This window comes from Balaenoptera ricei, chromosome 18, assembly GCF_028023285.1.
Source record: "Balaenoptera ricei isolate mBalRic1 chromosome 18, mBalRic1.hap2, whole genome shotgun sequence".
NCBI lineage: Eukaryota > Metazoa > Chordata > Mammalia > Artiodactyla > Balaenopteridae > Balaenoptera > Balaenoptera ricei.
Genome location: NC_082656.1, coordinates 12,034,587 through 12,056,860, shown reverse-complemented (window position 1 = coordinate 12,056,860; position 22,274 = coordinate 12,034,587). Strand labels below are relative to the sequence as shown.

The following is a 22,274-nucleotide window of genomic DNA, read 5'->3' as shown; positions in this document are numbered from 1 at the left end:
AGTGGATACCACCACCAAGGAGAGTTACGAACCTAAGCAGAGAGGAGGGGTAAGGAAGGCACCCTGGGCCCCTCTAGCACAGGAGACCCTGAAGGAAGCAAAGACATCACAGACATGAGGGACTGGGCATCAGAAGAGGGGCTTGGAGCCAAGGAAAGAGGTGATTTCCAGGAGGGAGTGATGAGGTGTGTTAAATGCAGCTGAATGAGTTCCTAGGATAAAAAGGGAAGGGTTATGGAAATAAAGATCAACCAAACAAGAAAAGCAAAGGCTATTTATTCTGGACTTGCTGTGGCAAGGGAGTCAGCCACCATCACTTGTGTTGCGCAGAGACCCAAAGGCAGGTGGAGGAGTGGGAACGCTTTAGGGTAGAAACGGGAAGGCTTCAGGTGTGCCCTGACTGGTGGCCACTGGCCTGGGGCAGCTGTCGGTGGACGAACTAGAAATGGGGCATACGATGGGATTGGTTAGGGGTGCATTTTTGGGTTTCTCTGGTTGGTCCTAAGTTGGAAGCGGGGACAAAAATAGGGAAATTTCCAGTTATTAATCAAGTTCTGGCCATTTGGGGCTGATTGTTATAGAAGTTACTGTTTAGCTTCCTGAACGGTCACCAGCGATAGCCATCTAGAACTTCCTACAAGCTTCCTGACTTATAACAGGCTGGCTTCCTGGGTTGCCCATTGTATATGAAAGGATTGGTTTCCTAGGCTTGTTGCTGCAGGTTGTGGGCCAAAGTTCTCTTTTTATATATAGTCTGGCATTATCCATCTGCATATTCTGTCTCTCAGGGTGCAGATTTGGCTTCTGGGGCCCTTCCTGAAAGCAGTTTCAGAGATGCCAAGAGAGCAGAGAGTAGAAGGGTGAACAAGAGGTAAGCACACGTAGACAGAGCATGTGTCCCTTGCTCTTTCAAGAAGATTTTGTTAAGAGAAGGAGTAATTAAAGGGTGATAAGCCTCCAAGAAGTGTTCTGTTTTTAAAAGAATGAACTTGAACTTTGTTCACTGTCTGAGAAGAACTATTAACATCCCACGAAAAGGGCTGAAAATATCAGACTGCCAATAGATATCTCCCCAAGCATGACTCATACGGACCTCGAATTTCACCAGGTCCAAAACTGAGCTCACTCTCTCTTGCTGCAAATAAGTTCCATGCCCTATACACCCTGGGTTAGTTGGTCACTCCCCTCCAACCAGGCGGCTACATCACTGAGTCACTAAGTTCTATCGATTCTACCATCGTCATGCCCATCCCCTGCTCTTCAATACCACTGGTACTTCCTTGGTTTACGTTCTCATTATTTTTCAGTTGGACTATTTTGACAGGTTTCAAACTGGTCCTTTCAACCCCTGTCTGTCCTGTCTCAAAACTGCTGACTGAGCTTTCTTTTTAAAATGCAAATCATCTTACTTTTCTGTTTGCATTCTTTCAATGGAGCCCACAGGATAAACTGCCAACTTCTTATTACGGCACTCATATATTCATTCCACAAACAGCCCTTAAGCATCTACAGTGTACCAGGCATTCTGTTGGGTACTGAGTATATAATAGAAAATCAAATAAATCTATCCCCTGGTTCCTGAAGTTTGTGGTCTAGTGGTGGGTAAACATTAATCAAATAATTGCACAAAGAGCATTTCAACTGTGATGAGTATTATAAAAGGGAGATGCAGGGTACAATAAGAGTATCGGACAGAGGAATTTGATGGAAATAGGGAGGTCAGGGAAGGCTTCCTGAGCTGAGATTAGAGGCCTGAGTAAGAGTTAACTAGCAAAGAAGAGGGTAAAGAGCCTTGTGGGGAACAGTTTGTGCAAAGCCTCAGGGGTGGAAGGAAGCATGCTAGCCCAAGGGACTGAAATCTGGCCAGTGTGGAGGAAGAAAGGTGTGAGACACTTGAGAGATAGACAGGCAGGTCTTACAGGGAGAACAGTGGTTCATCTTTATCCCTCAGAGGAATTGATGGGTTTTAAGTAAGAGGTGGGGGGGTGGTGATGGGATCAGATTTTCATTTCAAAAAGGTTACTCTGGCAGTAGTAGGAGCTTTAAGGGGGTGCGGCTGAGAAGATAGAGGTAGAAAGCAGTACAGATAAAGCTGACAGTAGATACACTCTGGTAGTGATAGTGGAGATGGGAATTATGGATATTTAGGAGCTATTCTTAACAGGACTTGACCATGAGGGGTTTGAGCAAGACTTGTCAGGGATGATTTTAGCTTTCTCGCTTACAGAGGGATAATGGTCCCTCCCAGTCCCTGAGTTAGGGAACTCTGGAAGAGAGCCAGCTGAAGGAGTAGAGGAAGATGCTAAACTTAATTTTAGACATGTTCTTTTTGAGGTGACTTTGACACATCCAAAAGACCTAGAGCATGCATTAGGATATACTAGTCTGGAACCCAGAGGAGACATACATCTTTAGTCGTCTATATACAGGAATTCACTGATGGATGAAAATGCCTGAGACGAGTGTGGACTAAGAGGAGTGGTCTTGGGCTGAGCCCTGAAGAACTTCAACCAATAGTGATTGGATAGAGGAGAAAATGCACAAGAGAAGAGACAGAGAAGCTGCTGGAGAAGTAGGCAGAACCCAGGAGAAGGCTGTATTGTGAAAGCCAAGGGTAGAGAGTGCATAGAAGACTTAAAAAAAAAAAAAAAAAAAAAAGTCGGTAGAATTTAGCAATATGGAGGTTATTAGCTACCTTAGCAGCACCTCTCAAGCCTTTGTCATGGAAGAATGGAAAAGGATATCTGCATGATACCAAGGGAACCAGGCAAGCAATTCTACTAGGTATATACCCAAGAGAAGTGAAAACATGTGCACACAAAAACCTGTACACAAATGTTCATTATTCATAATAGACAAAAAGTGGAAACAATCCAAATGTGATCAACTTCTGAATGAATAAATACAATGTAGTTTATCCATACAATCAGAGAGTATTCCGCCATAATAGGACATGAAGTACTGATTCATGCTATAGCATGGATGAACCTTGGAAACATTACACCGAGTGAAAGAAGTTAGTTACCAAAGGCCACATATTGTATGATCCCATTTATATGAAATGTCCAAAATAGGCAAATCACAGAGCCAGAAAGTAGGTTGGTGGTGGGAAATATACACATAAACATAATAAGAAAATTATTCATTGTTTTTCATTGAACCTCAGACACCATCAATATCAATTATCTCTTCTTGCATAATAAAACACATCAAAAGGAAAGCCATTCTTTAGGTCACTATTCTGTAGGTCAATAATTTTGTCTGGGTTCAACTGGTGGTTCTTCTGGTCTCGCTGCCTATCACTAGACAGCTCTGCTTCTTGGAGTTTTCTGCTGTCAGTTGGGGCAGGGGAGGCAACCGGGCCAATTGTTTCTCGTCATCCAGCAGGCCAGCTTGGGGTTTTTTGTACGGCCAGAGCCAGATTTCCAAAGGAGAGATTGGATAGACACAGACCTCTTGAGGACGAGGCTCAGAACTGGCCTCTCATTCCTGCCACAATGTATTGATCAAAGCAATCCACAGTACTGGGCAACTTTTAGGGGATAGGAAAATAGAGGAGCTACAAAATCACACTGAAAAGCATGGGTACAAGGAAGGGACTAATCGCAATCATTTTTGCAAACAATCCATCACACCATCGATGTAAGATGCACCATGATTCCATGCACTGCTATGAAAGAAAACAGCTGCCAAGTCATTGGAAGACATACGTGATCGTCAGTCGCATCTCAGTATCAGAGATGTTTAACTGTAGAAAAAATACGCATCACAAATCAATGAAAGATGCTAGTTAGAAAGTCATAAGACTATGGGAAGAATATAAAACTAGGGAAGGTGATCAAGAGTGCTGGCAGTAGGTAGTCATGATGGACTCTTAAATAAGGCAGTTAAGGGAGACTTCGCTCAGAAGGTTTGAGCAAAAACTGGAAGCAGGTGGGGGAGGAGGTATGCAGGTATCTGTGAACAGCCAGTAGGAAAGCCCTGAAGTAAGAGTTTGCCTGGTGTGATCAAGAAATGGGAAGTATGGTCGGGGTGGGGAGAGTAAGGGGGAAAGGAGTACAAGATGCAATCTGAGAGCTAATGGGGAGGGTGTGGAGGACTTTGTAGGCCATTTCCCGTGTCTTTGACTCTGAGTGAGACGGGAAGCTGTGAGCAGAGGCCGTCTGTGATGAGTTTTAATGCCTTAACTGGGTCCCTCTGCTGCTGTGTTGAAATAACCTGTGAGGCGTAACAGCAAGAAGATGAGCAGGAAGATGTTGCACTAATTCATCTGAGAGACGAGAGTGGCTTGCACTAGGATGGTAGCAATGACTCCAGTGAGGCTGAGATTCTGGGTAGACCTTGAAGGTAAGGGGTCAAAGGATTTCATGATAAGCTGGATGTGGCTGTGATGATAAAAAATGACTCCAAAGTTTTGTCCTGAGCAATTGGAAGGATGGAGTTGCTATTCACTGTAGTAGTGGCTATGGGTAGAGCATACTTGACAAGTGGGGAGATCGGGACTTCATATTTTTAAAATCGATAAGATTGATTTTTATCTACTACATATCCAAGCGTGTTTTAACCTTTTTTTTAACAGATTATTTTTTTTAATTGGAGTGTAGTTGCTTTATCTCAATTAAAATGTCATGCATATCATGCTCGTTATTCAGTATTCTTCTACAACACCTTTTAAAAACAGCTGTATACTACTCCTTTTATGGATGTACCATGATCTTTTTAATCATCCCCTACTGATGAACATTTAGATATTTTCAATACTTTATGACTACAAACATGGCTTCAGTGAATACCCTCATAGTAAAATCTTTGTATAGATCAACTATTTCCTTAGTATAAATTCCTCAAATTGGAATTGCTGGGACAGAGAGTTTATCTATTTTTAATATGTTTGACACATGTGGTCAAATCACTCTCCAGAAAAGTTGTATCAATTTATGTTCCCACCATGATGAATATTTTCTTGCACTCTTGTTTAAGTGCATCTTTATAGTCAGAGATTCAGATTATAGAAAATATTTCATGAGATGAAAATAATTTTACTCTAAATCCAACAAACCTTTATGGAACACCTACTATCCCCCAGATGTATGTTCTGTATGCCTTGCCCCAGGCATAACTTTATTGAATTTTTGAAACTGTGCTAAATAATTACTAAGAAATGAGCCCAGAATCCAAAGGCCAGCAAGTGACAATGTCAGGATATGATCCCTAGGGCCAATGGCTTGGGTCCTGAAGGGTAGCCACAACCTCAATGCATTTGGACCCGCTGAGTGTCACGGGGCACCCTTGGGGGGCAGGGGCCGACAAGAACAAAGATTAAAGAAACAAACATGAAAAAAATCCAGCAACAGCCCCATTACTCCTGAAGGTGGAGACAAACCGACATGCAAAACATCAGAGTATGAATAATACGGTGAGAATGAAGACAGAGGAGAAGGGCTCATTCTGTGAGCACTGACAAGTAAGTGTTGTTGAACCAGAAAGAAATTAGCAGTTCGGGGAGCTGAGAAGAGAGCCTGAACATTCCCTCAATGAAAAGAAACAAGAGCTTAAATGCACGTCGGTTCCATTGTCGACCCACAATTGTACAGAAGGGGAGAAACAAGACAGTTGGCCAGAAAATACATACTATGTGGTGAAAGGAAATTATGATGTAACCAAGGCCATGGAAACCAGGCCGAGAAAGCTGGGTGATTAAATTACTAGGGTTGAATCCCGCAACTGGGAGGAATCCAAGAGGAGGAAGGAGGTGTGTCCCTATGTGTGAAAATAAAGCATTGCACTTACAGACATTTTCAGGAGGCCTTCAAAGGGCCAATGGCAACCACAACATGATAGGAGCAGTGTTATGCTGCATATTGCCAGGCATTTCAGACGTAGAAAACATTAGAAGTTAATTGGAGGGGTGATGAAGCAAGAGTGAAATACGCTATTATATGGTAAAAGTTAAAAAAAGAGTAACTCTGAGAGAGGCAGCCATAGAAAAGAAAGTTATGGAATCCGCTTCACTGCGTCAGACCCGTTGGTGAGCCGCATGGGTCAGGGTCTGACTGGGTAAGAATAGGGGCTCTCAGCCTAACCGTCTGCTCAGGCCTATGACTTTCATGTCTACTGTGTGTTCTCACTGGACATGAGGCCCTACTGCACTGATTCACGGTTATCCTCGGGCCTTGAATCTCGGGTATTGAAGTGCATCTTAGCCCAGCATCTGGCCCAAGTGGCAATCAGCTGTTTTTGTTTTTGTTTAACTGAAGTGGCATTCACATAATACAAAATTAACCACTTTCAAGCGTACAGTTTGGTGGCATTTAGTACATTCACGATGTTCTGCAACCACCACTCCTGTCCAGTTCCAAAGGGCAATTAGCTTTTGCTGAGTTTAGTAGCTGTTTAAGAGCTGTTTGCTATCTTGAACCCTCACCACATGCATCAGATGAACTTACATATTAACGCATGTTAACTTAATACAAGTGCCCCATACCTATGCTTAGAATGTAAGCCCAGCTCAGCTCTGTTAAAACACCCCTGGCATTTGTTGCTATTATTTCTCAGAGGTTTAAAACATGAACCATGCTCTATAAATGACGTAGGGAACAGTAGGAGAACAAGCCATCGCTATATTTCGTTCTTTTTGCTTTTTAAGCTTAAAATAAAAAGGAAGACCACCCTTGAAAGTAGGGACCCTCTCACTGTCTTTGTACCCCCATATCCAGCATACCGTGTTCATCCTGTTAGGTAAAGTCACACCTACACACCAGTATGCACTGTATTTCCTCCATATTTCAGGAAAGCTCTATTCTCCTATGGTTGGTTTTGGGTTTGGTTTTGGGTTTTTTCACCTTAAAAAATGATGTCTCTCATAAAGATGAGAAATAAGAAGAAACGCTGTCAGGGAAAAACTGGTTTTAGATCTGGAAACGACCTGAGAGAACAGTTTATACCCTTAACTTACACGTGAGTCTATAGAGAAGTAAAATAATGCCACCTGGAGAAGAGAGGCCATCTGCTCAGGTCCGCAGAACTCGCCTGGAAAATCAAAATCCACGTCTCACTCCCCACTGAGCAGAGAATTAGAGCCATCAGGTTGCCAAGGGCAACCCCTCAGGAAGAAAGCTTCATCCAAAAGGTCCCCACCTGCAAGACTCTCACTTATTTGGGGGGGTTATATCAGCAACCTTGCAAACGCTGTTTCACTCATGAGGAAACTGAGGCTGAGGCAGGTCAGGGATGGAGGACCAAGCGAGAGCCTGAGGCTGCTTGTGCCCCACCCTCCTGCCTGCCATGTTTCTCAGAGGGGATTCCTCTGCTTGGGCTGTTATAACAATTCCATGGACTGAGTAGCTTAACAACAGAAATTTATCTTCTTAAGATAAAAATATATAAATATATTTATTTTTCAGAAATTTATTTTCTTGGACTTTCTGGAAAGTCCAAGATTAAGTTGCCAGCAGGATCTATGTCTGGTGAGGGCTTTCCCCTTGGATTGCAAATGGCCACCTCCTCACTGTGTGCTCACGTGACCATGACCTTTCCTCATTTTATGTGCATGGAGAGAGAGAATGAGAGAAAGAGAGAGTGAGAGAGTGCACAAGCTGTCTGGTGTCTCTTGTTATAAGGACACTAATCCTATTAGATCAGGGCCCCACCCTATGACCTCATTCCATCCACTTACTTCCTTAGAAGCTATCCCATCTCCAAATTCAGCCACACTGGGGTTAAGCTTTCAACATAGAAATTTTGGAGGAAATACACATGCAGTCTATGACACAAGCATGTAGAGCTTCTGTGGTTCAGAGCACATGTTCTTTTAGAAAGCAAATAAAAATCCACATTTTAGACGGTAAAATGAACAGTTTCCAGTGTAGCCACAGTCCTGTAGTTTTGGTTTATCCAGGCAGTAGCTCAAGAAACTGGGTTTTGTTTGGATTTGGGTTTGGGTTTTTTTTTTTTTTTTTGGCTTTTGCTTTTGTTTCTTTACCACAGCACACACATGATAGGTGAGCCCAATGCCTTCTGTACTGATGTGGCAGAGGCCACATCAACATCTTCTTAAGGCCCCTTCCACCAAATTTGAAGCCAAATGCCAAGCCTTTAGACGCCAAGCCCAGACCTGGAAATGTCTCAGTGAGACAGATCTCCCTAGTCTGCTAAGTGCAGCTGCTGATTTGAGCAAAGTGACTTCTGCACAGCTGTAACTGTTCTTCCAGGTCAATGACACCTGGGCCCCACTGGTCAGGCCCATGAGGGGCCAGAGACAATGGACACTGAGATGCCACTGCACTCAGCTAAAGCCACTTGGCAGAGGGCTGGCGGTGGGCTTCCAGTTCACCAAGAGACAACCCTGACCTGACCTTGGTCCTGTCCTTCTAATCCTTCCCACTGTGGTGGGGAATCCTGGTGCCATTACAGGAAGCTTGGATGGTTCCACTTATTTTGGTAAATAAAAACCTGGAAGAAATACCAGGAAAAGATGAAGAGAGCTGTGTTTACTCTCACATATATGTGAAACAGGAAACAGAGTATTCCCATCTCCCCACTGATTGCTTTTTGCCAGGTCACCCTCCCACAACCAGAAGTATCTGGATCACTTTCCTAGTTGTCCTCTGAGTCTCTGCTGTTAAACAGTGAACACACACTTTGGAGGGAAGGATCACTCCCTTGTATTAACAAATGTTTCCTTGGATGGAGTAATCCTGAGTTCCTTCCTCAGAGTGCTAGATGCGTTTACCAAACATTTTTTCATAAGCTCCTTCTCAGGAGCTGTTTCCACCTCTGGACACACACTCTGGATTTTGTTCCCAGATCTGATGATGGTTTTCAAACAGTGGGATGCCACATGCATTACTGAATTTAGTTAGTCTCTCCTTCCTTCATAGTCTCCTCAGCTTTAAAATGAAAACGAATCCTTTTCTTAGCCTTTTCCAACAATGGTGACATCTTTGCACAATCGTAAAGATGGTTCTTATACAGAATACATTATTCTGACCAAATGTGAAAAATGCACAATGACGTCAAGCCACTGACTCAAAGACTAGAAATACGAAACAGGAAATATTTTCACAAGGGACTTTCATGTAGGGCAGCTAATAAGAATCCACAGACGTTGAACACATGAGATTGGATTGAATACAGGTTATAAGACTAGGGACTTTGGAGTCATATAGACCTGGGATTGAGTCTGAGCTCTATATACCAGCTTTGAGAACTTGGGCAAATTACTTAAATTCCCAACTTTAGATTTCTCTTCAGTAAAAGTGAAATAATAATTCCACCCTGCAAGGCTGTTGAGAATTTAATGAAGTGACGTGTGTGGGTTTCCTTAGCTCACACTGCATAGAGCAATCAGGTGGGAGCTGTTAAAAATATAAATGCCTAGGCTCCTATAGTGGATTGAATAATGTCCCTCTAAAACTTATGTCCACTTGGAAACTCTGAATGTGAACTTATTTGGAGAAGGGTCTCCGCAGATATAAATATGGTAAGGATCAAAATGAGATCATCCCAGAGCAGAGTAGACCCCAAATCCAATGAGAGTGTCCTTATAAGGAACAGAAAAAGACCCAGAGAGACACAGGAAGACAGAAGCAGAGACTGGAGGGATGTGTCTACAAGCCAAGAAATCCCAAGGAGCCGGGGGGAAAGCTGGGAGAAAGGCATGGGAGGAATTATCCCTGTGAGCCTCCAAAAGGGACCAATCCTGTGGACACCTTGATCTTGAACTTCCAGCCTCCAGAACTGGGAGAGGATATATTTCTATTGTTTTAAGCCATCAAATTTCTGGTGATTTGTTACCACAGCCCTAGGAAACCCAGAGACTCTGATTTAACTGTATTCATTAACTCTGTGAGGGTGCTTGCCACGTGCCAGCAATTGTTCTAGGTCTGTGAGGGCTACAATGCAGCCACATTAGGCCACTGAGTACTTGACATGTGGCTGGTGTGAACTGAGATAAGCTATGAGTACAAAATGTCATGGATTTCAAAGACTGAGTACAAAAAGTAAAAAGTAAAATATTTTCATATTGATCACATGTTGAAATAATATTTTGAATATATTGGTTAATGACAATAATTTGGATATATTTGCTCATGTAAATTAAAGTTAATTCCACTTGTTTCTCTTCACTTTTTAAATGTAGCTACTAGAATATTTTAAATTACATGCGTGACTCAAATTATATTTCTCTTGGACAGTGCCGTTCCAGGCACTGGTAATACAGTGATGAACAAACTAAGTCCTTGCTCTCAGAGGCCTCACATCCTAGCACTTTCCCCTGGGGCAGGGCAATGGGGAGTGGTGGGGAAGACTTCCCCATGGGGTACATGATGCACCTGACAGGGCATCGACTGTGGGACAGTTTCTCAGTACCTGATGCCTTGAGGTCCCAAATCCTCAACCTCAGGAAGCCCAGGGGACACCCCTCAGTAGGGACCCTCACCTCATTAAACGTCCATTCCCTATTAACAGCCCTAGGACCAATCCTAGGCAAGGTATCAGTAACTGGTCCAGACTTCCTTCCTGTTTCCTGCTGACTGGCTGGGTGCCGGGGAGCAGAGCAGACTCACTTGGTGTCACCTCGTAAACTCTGCGGGGCCCACATCCATCGCAGTCAGTAAAAACTGAGGACAAAACGGTTTGCCCATTTGATTTGCTTACTAGTTACATGAAAAAGAAAAGAAAAAAAAAAAAAAAAGGAAGGATAGAGAGTCCTTATGGTTTAAGCATTGTGCCAATTCCACTCTAGAATTTATCTGAAAGAATTATTAATTCAAAGGTAAAGTTAACCAATATAAATCATGGGAATGTTCTAAGGTGATCATGACATCTGCAAATATAGTTTTACTTATTCCTTTCCATTTTGGGTGCCTTTTAGTTCATTTTCCTGTCTAATTTTCCCAGCTAGAACCTCTAGTACCTACTGAACACTTACTTATGCAGGCACTGTGCTTGTGTTTTATGTGCATCATCTCATTAAATTCTCCAAACAACCCTATTAGTAAGTGTCACTATCAACCACAGTTTATGGACACGTTAACTTGGCCTGAGAAGGGTTAAATGGTCTACTGAGGTTACCCAGGTAGTAAGTGAGGGAACTGGGATTTGAACCTGTATCTGTCTGATTCCACAGACATGGTCTTAAGTTATACTCACCAGACTGCCAAACCTAAGCTTCCTCTCAGCCAGCAAGGAGCTCCTCCAACCCTTCAAATGGAGACAGGGCAGCAGGGCTCCAAGCGCCTTTCCAGCTGAACCTGCAATCCACATATTTGGGTTGCCATGAAGACGGTACTGCAAGTTTGACAATACTGTGCTGTATATACCCAACATGGGCACTCTGCGGCCCAGCGTAGGTTCTCCCCAAGAAAAAAGAAGGAACGGGGAGGAGGGGAAGGCAAACCCCAGAGAGAAGGGGCTGAGGTCCGGGCTGGCTCCCCGACACGTCCAAGATAGTAAGACAGAGGGATGAAGACACACAAAGTGAAGCTTCTCTTTCTTGGTAGTACTGACTCTGAGTCCATTATGGCCGAGGACTGTTTGGAAGTGCTTTGTCCCTAAGAATTATAGAGAATATAATACATGTCCACACAGCTAAATCCAAAGAATCACTATTTCTCTCATAGGAAAGGAAACCGATAAGCCCTGAGCAGCCACTTTCAACATCTACTCATTCCTGTATTAGCCACGTGATCCTTTCAGTAGCCCTGTGGGAGACGCAGCTTCCGTGCACCAATTGTAAAGAAGAGGGAGCTGAGGGTCAGAGAGGTTTCTTCCTTGCCAGAGTCACACAGCTAACAAGCGGCAAAGCTGGAGCTTGCCCAACATCTCCACTCCACCTGGGATCCCAAGCTTTGGGACGGCCTCCCTGACTCTCCCCAGAAAGAGGAAATGACAGTCCACACAGCGCCGTTTAAGACAGTCATCTTCAAACTGCAGTATAGGTCCCAATCCGACCCTCTACACCCAGTCTTTCCTTCTGGTACCTGCATGTGGATCATTCCAAGGAAATCAATTTCTAACTCCTCAACTTCCATGAGTTCTCTCCTAAAAATTGATTGGCCTGAGAACAAGTCTTTGCTTTTGCCCTTTGCCATCTCCACTGCCACAACATTCCTTCTTTTATTTTATAAAAAATAAATAAAATAAAAAACAAACCACCACCACCAAAACTTACGATGCTGTATTTCCCCAGGTGTAAAAACCTCCAGGGCACCAAACAGAGAAACAATTCAAGACATATAAGTCCCCTTCCATCCCATTAATACATATGTCCAGTAAAATTTTTAAATTGTATGCTTATAATTATTTTTCAAAATTTGTAAAATCTTTATCTTGTGGTCAATTGTTTATTAATAATTATAATAATACCTCAATTCAGAAGAAAAAGTTTAAACTTATAAAATTTAAAATATACATACACATATATATTTATCACAGAAATATGTGAAAGAGTTATCATAAAATACAAACGCAAAAATATAATTAAATTGGATGGTTCTTAATGAGAAGTAGAATGGAAATACAATGTTAAAGAGAAGCGTTTGTACTTGTATTTAATAATGGATGTTGGTGGGTATTAAATCATTCAACTGGACACATTTAAGAGAGTTAATAAGAGTTATATTTTGAATTGTCAAATTGTACAATATGCCAGAAGTTACATTCTTTGCAATTACCTAGCAATTACTTATGATGAAAAACTTATGATGAAAAACTCAGAGGTCAACTGCACAATATGGGTGGGGTTACAAAGTTTTTCAAAATTATTTTAGAAGGTATGTAAGCCAAAAAGTTCATGGATTACTGCTTTAGTATATTCTCATTCTCTGAAAACCAATCCTCTGTAAAAAAAATATCTGACTGTCTGTTATAACCATACCCACCTTACCCGTAGCTACTCTGCAACCAGTGAGTGTAGAGACAGGGAAGCTGGGAGACCACATGGAAAATCCCCACCTACTGGCAAAGAAAAGCATGCAGGCTGTGGGACCTCCATCACGGTGTGTTGTTCTCTTCCCAGGTGGCTTTGGAGCCTAATCCCTTTGAGGCCGGGGATGCAATCATCGTGTTGGTGCTTTCTTACCATTGTCAGGACTAGGTCCACTCCAGAGAGCACCGGCACAAACAATGCCTCACAGGTGTACAGCCATGGATTCCCAGTACTATTTGCAAAGACCTTTGAAGGACCCAATACCCTCTGAATGCAGAGCGCTGTCTTTGTTATTCTACTCCATTAGGCGTGTTTTCTTTTGTTTTTGACAAGCACCGGGCTTTAACTTCTGGGATATTGAATTTCACTCGCTTCTGTCTCCTCCTTCCCCAGGCTACTGAAAATGCGTTGCTATCCTCAACTTCCCCCCCCACCCCACCTCCATTCTTCTCCCGGTCACGGTGAATTTGGATCTGCAAAAGCCTTGCATCAGCTTCAATTATTTTTTAATATAAGATAATATTGGTCTTGGCACCCGGGCTTGTCAGAAACGCTCCCCTCTGCTTTCCCTGAATGAACTAGTTGCTCCTAATTATAGACCTCTCTTCTGTTGCTTTTTCAGCCTGAGTTCAATCTGGTGTGAACATCTTTTCCTTGGCCTTTTGGGTTCACGTTCTGGGCAATATTCATAATGATCGCATGCTTTGTCATTTCTTCTTATCAAATTCTGACAATACCCTGGAAATACTTGTTTTGGTAAACTTATTGAGGCCAGCTCTTCATTACTCTAGATTAGAACAGAGCTCCCAGGTGGCTGGTCACCTGAGGTTTCCCCAGAGAACTTGAGCTTTCCCCTGGACCTGGGTTAGGTGCTGATTCTGTTTTTGGTGCGGGAGGTGACTTGAATTATTAAATTGGCGCATTTTGATAAGATCACAAGCCTGGGTTTGGATCTTGGCTACTCCACACATCAACTGTATGATTTGGGGCCTCTCTGTACCTCAACTTTCCTATTCGGAAAATGGGAATAATAATTCTTACTTCATGTGGATTAACCAAGATAATGCTTGTAAGTACCTACTTCGGTGCCTGCTATCTAGTAAGTACCCAATAGATGGTGGCTGTCACTAAAAGAGTGTGTCCAACAGAACAGTCAAGACTTAAAAGGGTTCCTATTCCATTTAGTGAAAAATATTAATGTAACTCTTTCCTCAACCAGATGCTGTGTGCTAATATTTTACTAATATTTTTTGTTATATTGAAAATTCTTGGCTGAAGTCTTTAATATCCTTTTTTCTCTGTTGCATAATGAATTTAGTGGAACCCCAAAATTAAAGTAGCATTTGCTTTCTTCTAACTGTTCTAAGCAAAATCGTTTGTCTTATCTCTGAAACTTGAGTCTCTGTTTCAAAGGTTAGATTTTGTGGGTTCCCCCTGGGTTCCGGAGTCCCCAGACTTTAGAAATCACAGGATGCACTGGTCAGCATGTGCATATTCAGTTTTCAGAAAGCATCTGAAAAAGTTCAGCGTCAGAGATTGATGGTTCTCAGCTTTCAGCTTTGGTTTCTCTCAGTCCGAGGAGGACCATTTGGATGCGGGCCTAAGAACATAGTCACACAATGTCAGAGTATTAGTATTAAGTAGGCGATGCCCCTCTTCCTGCCTCTTGGCCTCATTTAGAAAAACACGAGAAAATAAATCTAATCTCCTCACGGTTCCCTTGCACTGTACCACAGCAGGAATATTATATGATTTCAAGTTACTTATTAGGAATATTCCTATGGGTATCATGTTGAGGATTACTTTTCCAAGGTCATTATAGTACCTGTATCATTAGGAAAATGAGGTGTAATTCTACCTGCTATCTCGTGCCGAAGGCGTCTTCTACCTTTGGACAAAAACCAACTTCTAAGTCAAGGAGTGGGACATTTATCTTCTGTTTCACTCTCACTTTCCATCACATTTTGGATGACAAGCTGAAGGTGGGAAACAAATCACTTGCTCAAACCATTTGCTTCTAATAATAGAGTAGAGGCTTATCTCTTCTTTCAAAGGAGATGATGTGACACCCAGAGGGAGTTGAACATTAGAAAAGGCCAGCACCCAGAATTGAATTGTTAAAGTTTTGCACTTGTACTCATATCTGAGCAGAAAACAAGAAAAAATGCCTGTGGAACTAATTCAAGGCAACACAGTGTCCGTACTGATGATCAGAGGACCGTAGTCACAGAGACGCTTTATGGAACACAATCTGGAGAATGGAATTCCTTAGTGACCTTGAGCAAGTCACTTCACTTCTCTATCAAAATATCCTTCCTTGCGTACCTGCTGTATGTGTGTATGTATCAATTATCTGCACTTTGGTTTACCTGAGGCAAATCTTTTAAATTCATTGACAGCACTTGGCATTTAATTATTTTCCAAGTTGACAGCTCCCCTGTTCTGCAAGAAACACTAACATTTTAATTCCTTATTTTACTGACATGTTGATCCTTTCTAGTTTTCACTTGTTTTTTTCCTGCAGCATCCATCCCTGCTGGGGAGCCCCTTGCAACATAAATCACACTGCCATTTTTGCTCCAGGGACGTTTGAAAGGGCAGTATGGTTTCTCCTAAAACACTTCAGGGCTGGCAAGAAAGCCCTGCCCTCGTCTCCCCACCCCCCAACCAGATTTTACTGAGGTATAAACAAGAGAAGAGATAGGAAAGGAAATCTCTTTCTAGCTCCTTCTAAGTCAGTCTTCAAAGCAAGATTCCTTGCTTTGCTGGAAGTGAACGTCCACAAAATTTTCAAGCATTGGATTTGATGAAAAGCACAAACCCATTTCCAATCCAAATACCAGTGAGTTTTGAATCGCCTTCTCTAGGTACAAAAAATTGAGGGTGGACTTCATTTGCATCCACACATTTTTGTCCTTTGAATTCGAAAGCTCTACTTGCTCTATGCAAACGTGGCTTATGCTGACCTGTCCAAAAATGATAAATCACTTCTTGAAAAGCTTTTGGAGAACCTGAAGAGATCAACAAAATTTTTCGACTCCCATGACTAAGCCTCCTCAGCTAAAACGAAGTAAGAATATTGTGCAATTATTTAGAGGAAATTCCAGACCTTTGGGACCGTCAGTCATATAATTTGGGCAAAAGTGGATGTAGGGCCCTGACATTTGCAGATAATTGTGCAACCCTCAGCTGTGTGAGCCAGCCCTAAGAGAGCGCCCACCTTCCATTCGCCCCTTTTCTCCCACCCGGCTTCACTTTCTGCCTCTTGATTAGTAATAAAGTGAATAAATCAAACAGACCCTAGCTTGGCTCTTGTGAGCTATGCTAAGAGAAACAAATATGAAAACTGTAAAATACCAAAGTAAAGGTGTCCTCCCGAACCTCATTTCTCATTAAAAACAACAACAACAAAAATAAGAGACTCGTTCAGCAAACGTGAGCTTCCAAACTAAGGCTCAGTCCAGATGTTATTAAATATAAATATTTATAAGACCCATAAAGATCCTGGCTAAGCTCAATTGTGCCTTAATGCGGCAAATGTTTCAGATTCGGCTCTTTCGCCGTTTGAAGCCTTTAGAAGGCAGGATACAGTAGAAGACGCATTACTGTTGGTGAGAGGAGGGGAAGTTCTCTTTTATGTTTTATGACCAGTTTTTCATTGAGGGGTATTGCTTTTCTCAGAAATCACTTCTCGAGGCCTGTCTTTGCCAAGAAGCCAGAAGAAAGTACGTTTGCTGCAGCCCTGACTTCAAGGGCACTGGGTAAGGCACACACATGGTGAAACGTGCACCCTCCATGTGAACGGATGGAGGAAAGCCAGGTTCCCTGTGTTCTTTCCCCATTTCATGAACCATCTAGCAAGAGCCTAAAAGCTTCATTGTAATCATCCATTAAATGGGTGTGTGACTATTATAATACATAGAGCACATTTAGCTCATGTTTTAAAAATTTTGATTTGGTTAACAAGGGTGTGCTTTTCCACCCTTGTGTAGCAAACTCTTAGCTACACTATGTAAACAACTCCTTTGGTAACTTTTAGAGCCATAAGCAAAAAAACTGTGGACATACAAGCTGTAATTTTGTGATGAAACAGTTCAAACTACATGATCATTTGGACTCTAGGTTAAGAGTTTGGTCCTCCAGATTCTTGAACAGGGCTCGAGGTATGAAATCATTATTATTTTCAATCCATTTGTTTCATGGTAAGAAAAATCTGCCCACATGTCTTGTCTACCTATGAACTATGCAATGCCTTGCTTTCTAAAATCCCTTTGGTTAAATGCATCACATTAACACTTAACTTCCTGGTGCATGAACTGTAAAAAGATTTATTACTTAACAAGATGATTCATCTGTGTATGCGAATGAAAAGAGCCTTGGGTTTCCCCATTAGGATAGGTCCTAATCTGTGAAATAATTCCTGCTTCTTTGGGAAAGTCCTGATGCTCTTTTAGAGCCAACTGGCAGTGGCCTGGTCTGGACCCCATCTCTGCACTCCTGCATTTGGGGGTTCTTCCTGTTGCTGAGAGCTCAGGAATGGAGGTCGTGGCTCTTCCCCAGCCCCTGGCTTTGATGGTTTCTCCGCAAGTTCTCTAGGCATGTCCACGCTAGCCCCATCTGACTCCCCACCCCTAATCTCACTGTTCAGCCCTTTTTGGCTACTGAACCTGACAATTAATGTTGACCCTGGGAACACTGAGCTCCTCAGTGGAGGCCTTCATCTGCTGGACGCATCTGGCAAGCGTTCCGTGGTGCTTACCTGGATTCCCTGATTAACGTAGATGTAAAGATTTTATCAAGGCTCCTGGCGGCCGGACTTCAAGATGTAATCACAAAATCAATCCACATAGACTAACTGGGCATAGACTTACTGAGAAGACATCCCACTATGTCAGGCACTTAATTAAGGCACTCTGGCTCCCCTGTCCCGATTGATTCTTTTCTTTCTCTAACAGGTGATGCCGCTCCTCTGGGTAGACACTCCATTCTCTGCTGGAGACCATCCTGCTTTTGGAGACTTGCAGTTTGTAGGACGACCACCAGGGGGCACCTGTGCATCATCTCATTCCCCAGGGACTGGCCCAGGGACCAGAAAGATCCCTGTCACCGGCCCCCAGCGAGTTGAAGAGGCAGCTAACTAGGCCTGTAGCATCTGCTCTGCTGAAGTTTGCTGAGCCCCATGGTTTTTCTCTTAGCTTCAGGCATCCCTTGAAGAGAATCAGAAACTCCTCCCCTCCCCTCTCTTTTCCTTTCCACGTAGGGCACCACAGTGCATGGTAGAGCCTGCTGCTCTGGCCTGAGCATATGGGAACACCAGCCTGGTTGGCTCACTTGACATAGATGTTTCCTACTAGAAATTCAAAGACTTCAGAAATGGAGGTTATTAGCAGTGTAAAGCTCCTTGTGAAAAGTAGCACAATCAGAGATGATCAATTTACTGCCACTTGATGATGCTGAGCTAGGTCTGGGAAGCGTTGCCTGGCCTTCATTGGCTGGGCTCATCTGGCGTGATCTTAGCACATTATCATTTAATTCTGCAAACATTTGCCAGGTATTGGGCTGGGGATATATTTGTCATGGTTTAGTGATTACAGACTAGTAAGGGAAGAAAGTCATTGGGCCTATAAAACAGGGTGCTTGGGCAAGAGCTGGGGGTGAAAGGCTTTCAAAATAAGGCACTGTCTGACTCAGTCCTGGAGGGTGAGTCACCTGGACAGTCCCTAGGTATCTGGGTAGCGCTGGGCCAGAAACATCACTAGCAGCTCTGGTGCCTGAGGGCCTGGCTGCAGAGGGGCAATTCTATTCCCCTGGAGCGACCAGGAGCAGGCAGGCTCCAGAGAAGGTGGGACACTCATTCAGTCACTCAGCATTGACCGAGCGCCTACTACATGCCAGGACATTCATTCAGTCACTCAGCATTGACCGAGCGCCTACTACATGCCAGGACATTCATTCAGTCACTCAGCATTGACCGAGCGCCTACTACATGCCAGGACACTCATTCAGTCACTCAGCATTGACCGAGCGCCTACTACATGCCAGGACACTCATTCAGTCACTCAGCATTGACCGAGCGCCTACTACATGCCAGGACATTCATTCAGTCACTCAGCATTGACCGAGCGCCTACTACATGCCAGGCAACAAAACGAGTCACAGTAAACCAGGCTGGGGAGCCATTCCTGACCACACAGGGAGGCTTCTCCCCTGGTGGTACCCATGTTGGACACCAAGATCTTGACACCGACAGTCAAGCAGAATCCACCTGGTCCTCGCTGTGAGAGACAAGCATCCTTGGAAGACTTCTTTGTTTAACTCAGATCTTTATTAAGCTGCCAAGAAGCTTTGCTTGAAACAACTGACCCACACTTTGGAAAGGGAAGCAAAGATAGTACACCATTTACTATCGTTTTTCCATGTCCTCATCCCTCCTCACAAAGGAGCCTCAGCCAGTGTGATCGAAATGACTCTGTCTCCAGCAGAGATGTTTTTCCTCCTGCCCTTGCTCAACTCTCCTATTCGTCCTCTCTGGGTCCAGGCCATTCGCCGTCCTGGGGGACTGTCTCTGTTGGGCTGGCATCTTTGACATGGGTCCCAGCTACTGTCACCAGACTGAGTCTCATCTGTGAACATGGTGGTCTAAGAAATATAAATTTTTAAATTTTTTCTATAACTTTATTTCTATTTTAATTTCGACCTGATGGTCAGAAACATATTTTCCATTTATTCTGGGTTTCCTCTCCCCGTTTTCCCCAGGGTGGTACTGAAGCTCCATGAATTTGACTAGTGTTGAGGGAGGTTGGAAGGGATTCAGTCCTTGAGTCATCTGTCAATGAAGGTCCCATCTGTGGTGTCTACTGAGCCTGTCCACATAGCATCTCAGGTTCAAGGCTGCCTTTGCCAAGCAGAGACATAGCAGTGAGTTCCCTTTGCTGCTCCCATGGGCCCCAGCCCGGCCTGCAAACCCTCTCCAGGGTCTCAGCTTCTAGGACTGACTCTGTCCAGGAAAATGGTCAGGGCAGCCACCCTGGGACTCCACTCCAAGTCCTGTGGAGCATTTTTTAAAGACACTAGTGGGGGAATACATTTTCCACCCTTGAGGTTTTTTCCTTAAAGGAATTCCTTGTACCTTGAGGTTAGCTTTGGAGGCACAAAAGATATCCTTAATGGGTTTAGGCTTTGGGAAACCGTGAAGGAGGTAGCTGTTCCTTCTGCCTTCTACAATTTTTTTTTTAAAAGAAAGTGTTTATTTTCATCAACCTTATTTCCATTTTTTGTTTAAGAGTCTGGGGAAGAACAGAGGAACCATGGTGGTTCCTCCCCATTCAGTGGCCTGAGCAGCGGGAGCTGTAGACCCATCTTCAGCGGCCGGCTGAGCGCTCCAGGCCTCGCTAGGGAACCACTGAGCAGGCACAGAGGGCACCTCGCCTGCGGATCCATCTGCGACCTCGGATCGAGTAGCAGTAAGGTGGGGAGCTGGAGTAGTCCACTCACCCTGACATTCCTCCTCGGTCACAGCCCTTCTAGCAGTGACCTGCCCCGCCTGCTTGGTCTCTTTAGGAGCTCTGCAGAAGTAGAGATCAGGCATCACCTCCATGGGTGTTGACATGGGATGGTGCCACACATGTGCTTAACTTCCCCAGCCAGTATCCACCACATCAGACGTGCCGAGGTGCTCCCTTGTTGTTGCACGGATGGCAATGTCCACACGGCACAAAGGTGAGGCTGTGTTATGTGGGGCGATGGGGTTGGTTAATGTAAGAGCCTCTGGGAGAGGCTGGTGGGCAGCCTGGGATCAGGAACCAGCAGAAGTCTTGGCTCCCGGAAAGCTGCCCAGATCAGATCAGATACCAGCACAGCTCACTCGCTAGTCGGTCTTCCTGGAAGATGTGACACTGACAGCAGCCAGGTTTGCAATGGCAACAATGGCACAAGCTGCCAGCAGAAGCTACTCCCAGGTTCTCTTCAGATTTATGATGTAGAAGCCATCACTTCTTTTGTAGATGTACCATTCCATTTAGAAGTCAAGGTGGGGGACTTCCCTGGTGGCACAGTGGTTAAGGATCCGCCTGCCAATGCAGGGGACACGGGTTCAATCCCTGGTGTCCCGGGAAGATCCCACATGCCTCGGAGCAGCTAAGCCCATGCGCCACAAGTACTGAGCCTGCGTGCCACAACTACTGAAGCCCGTGCGCCTAGAGCCTGTGCTCCGCAACAAAAGAAGCCACCGCAAAGGGAAGCCTGCGCACCGCAACGAAGAGTAGCCCTCGCTCGCCACAACTAGAGAAAGCCCGTGCGCAGCAACAAAGACCCAACGCAGCCAAAAATGAATAAATAAATACATACATACATACATACTAAGAAGTCAAGGTGGGTGCCACTTTAGTGCATTCCTGCTGTGAGAAATTTGAGGACATCTTTCTCCTTCACTTGCAGGACATCAAGGGCTCCTGACATGGTGAAAGTTTCCCTTAAGTTATCATGGGAACCCAGAACAATGCTGTATGGCTTCCTCTCTGGGTAGCAAGGCGAGGTCCCATCTACATTTTTGCAGTTGTGTCATACACCCACCCCCCACCCCAGGCCATGCGGAATGTGGGGAGACAAGGGAAGGAGTAGGATTACCAGGAGAGAGATTTTTAAAATCAGCTAATATCTCAAAAATGTTATTCAACCACATTGAAGTTTTTATCCCTAAACGAAGTTCCAAGTTCACTTTAAGAACAGTCTTTCATCTTCTGTTTTCATCTGCTGCCTCAGTGTGGCTCCATTATATGCTCTGCAAAAAGTTTGCTCCCAGATTTACTTCTGCTCCCCCAACCCCATGCCCCTCTCTCTAATGGGAAATCTCAGCCCTTCTCTGAGGCAGCAAAGAGGTGGATATGATGTAGCTTGCTGGAAAAACCATAGAAATCTGTGCTCAGCTGATCCCCCATGAGCCCCAACTCTGCCACACATCTCTGGGTCAATCTCCACATACCTCCTAGGCTGCCGCCACTTGGGAACATCACTGGGTAACCATTTCACACCTCCCGTGAAGGGGATTTACTAGGCTCCGGGACACCAAAGATGAAAGGCATAGACGGGCCTGCTCTCAAGGAGCTTCCAGTACAGGAGTAAAGGACACAGAACATGAGTTTCAATGTAAGAAAAGGAGCTCAGTTTTGAACATGCACTGTTTGAGTTGATTGGCAGAAATTTCTGGAGCTGTGGATGCAGCCAGTAAGAGATAGGTGATAATTCAACACTAATATGGGTCAAGACCACCACTAGTAAGAAGAACTAACGTATCTAATGCTCTTTATGTCCCAGGCCATGTGATGCCCTAATATCTTCACATGCA

The 22,274-nt window shown here is 44.0% G+C and overlaps 1 long non-coding RNA gene and 1 pseudogene across 1 annotated transcript in view; one reads left to right on the top strand and one right to left on the bottom strand.

The window, feature by feature from the left end:
• Positions 1–19,609, top strand: part of LOC132352244 (uncharacterized) — a 28,540-nt gene extending 8,931 nt beyond the window's left edge. The window contains exons 2-3 of the long non-coding RNA XR_009498639.1: positions 16,613–16,692; positions 17,887–19,609. This is a non-coding gene — a long non-coding RNA (uncharacterized LOC132352244). The remainder of the gene's footprint in view (positions 1–16,612; positions 16,693–17,886) is intronic.
• A 583-nt stretch (positions 19,610–20,192) lies between these two features.
• On the bottom strand, positions 20,193–20,948 carry LOC132352723 (small ribosomal subunit protein uS2-like; annotated as a pseudogene).
• Positions 20,949–22,274: the final 1,326 nt, after the last annotated feature.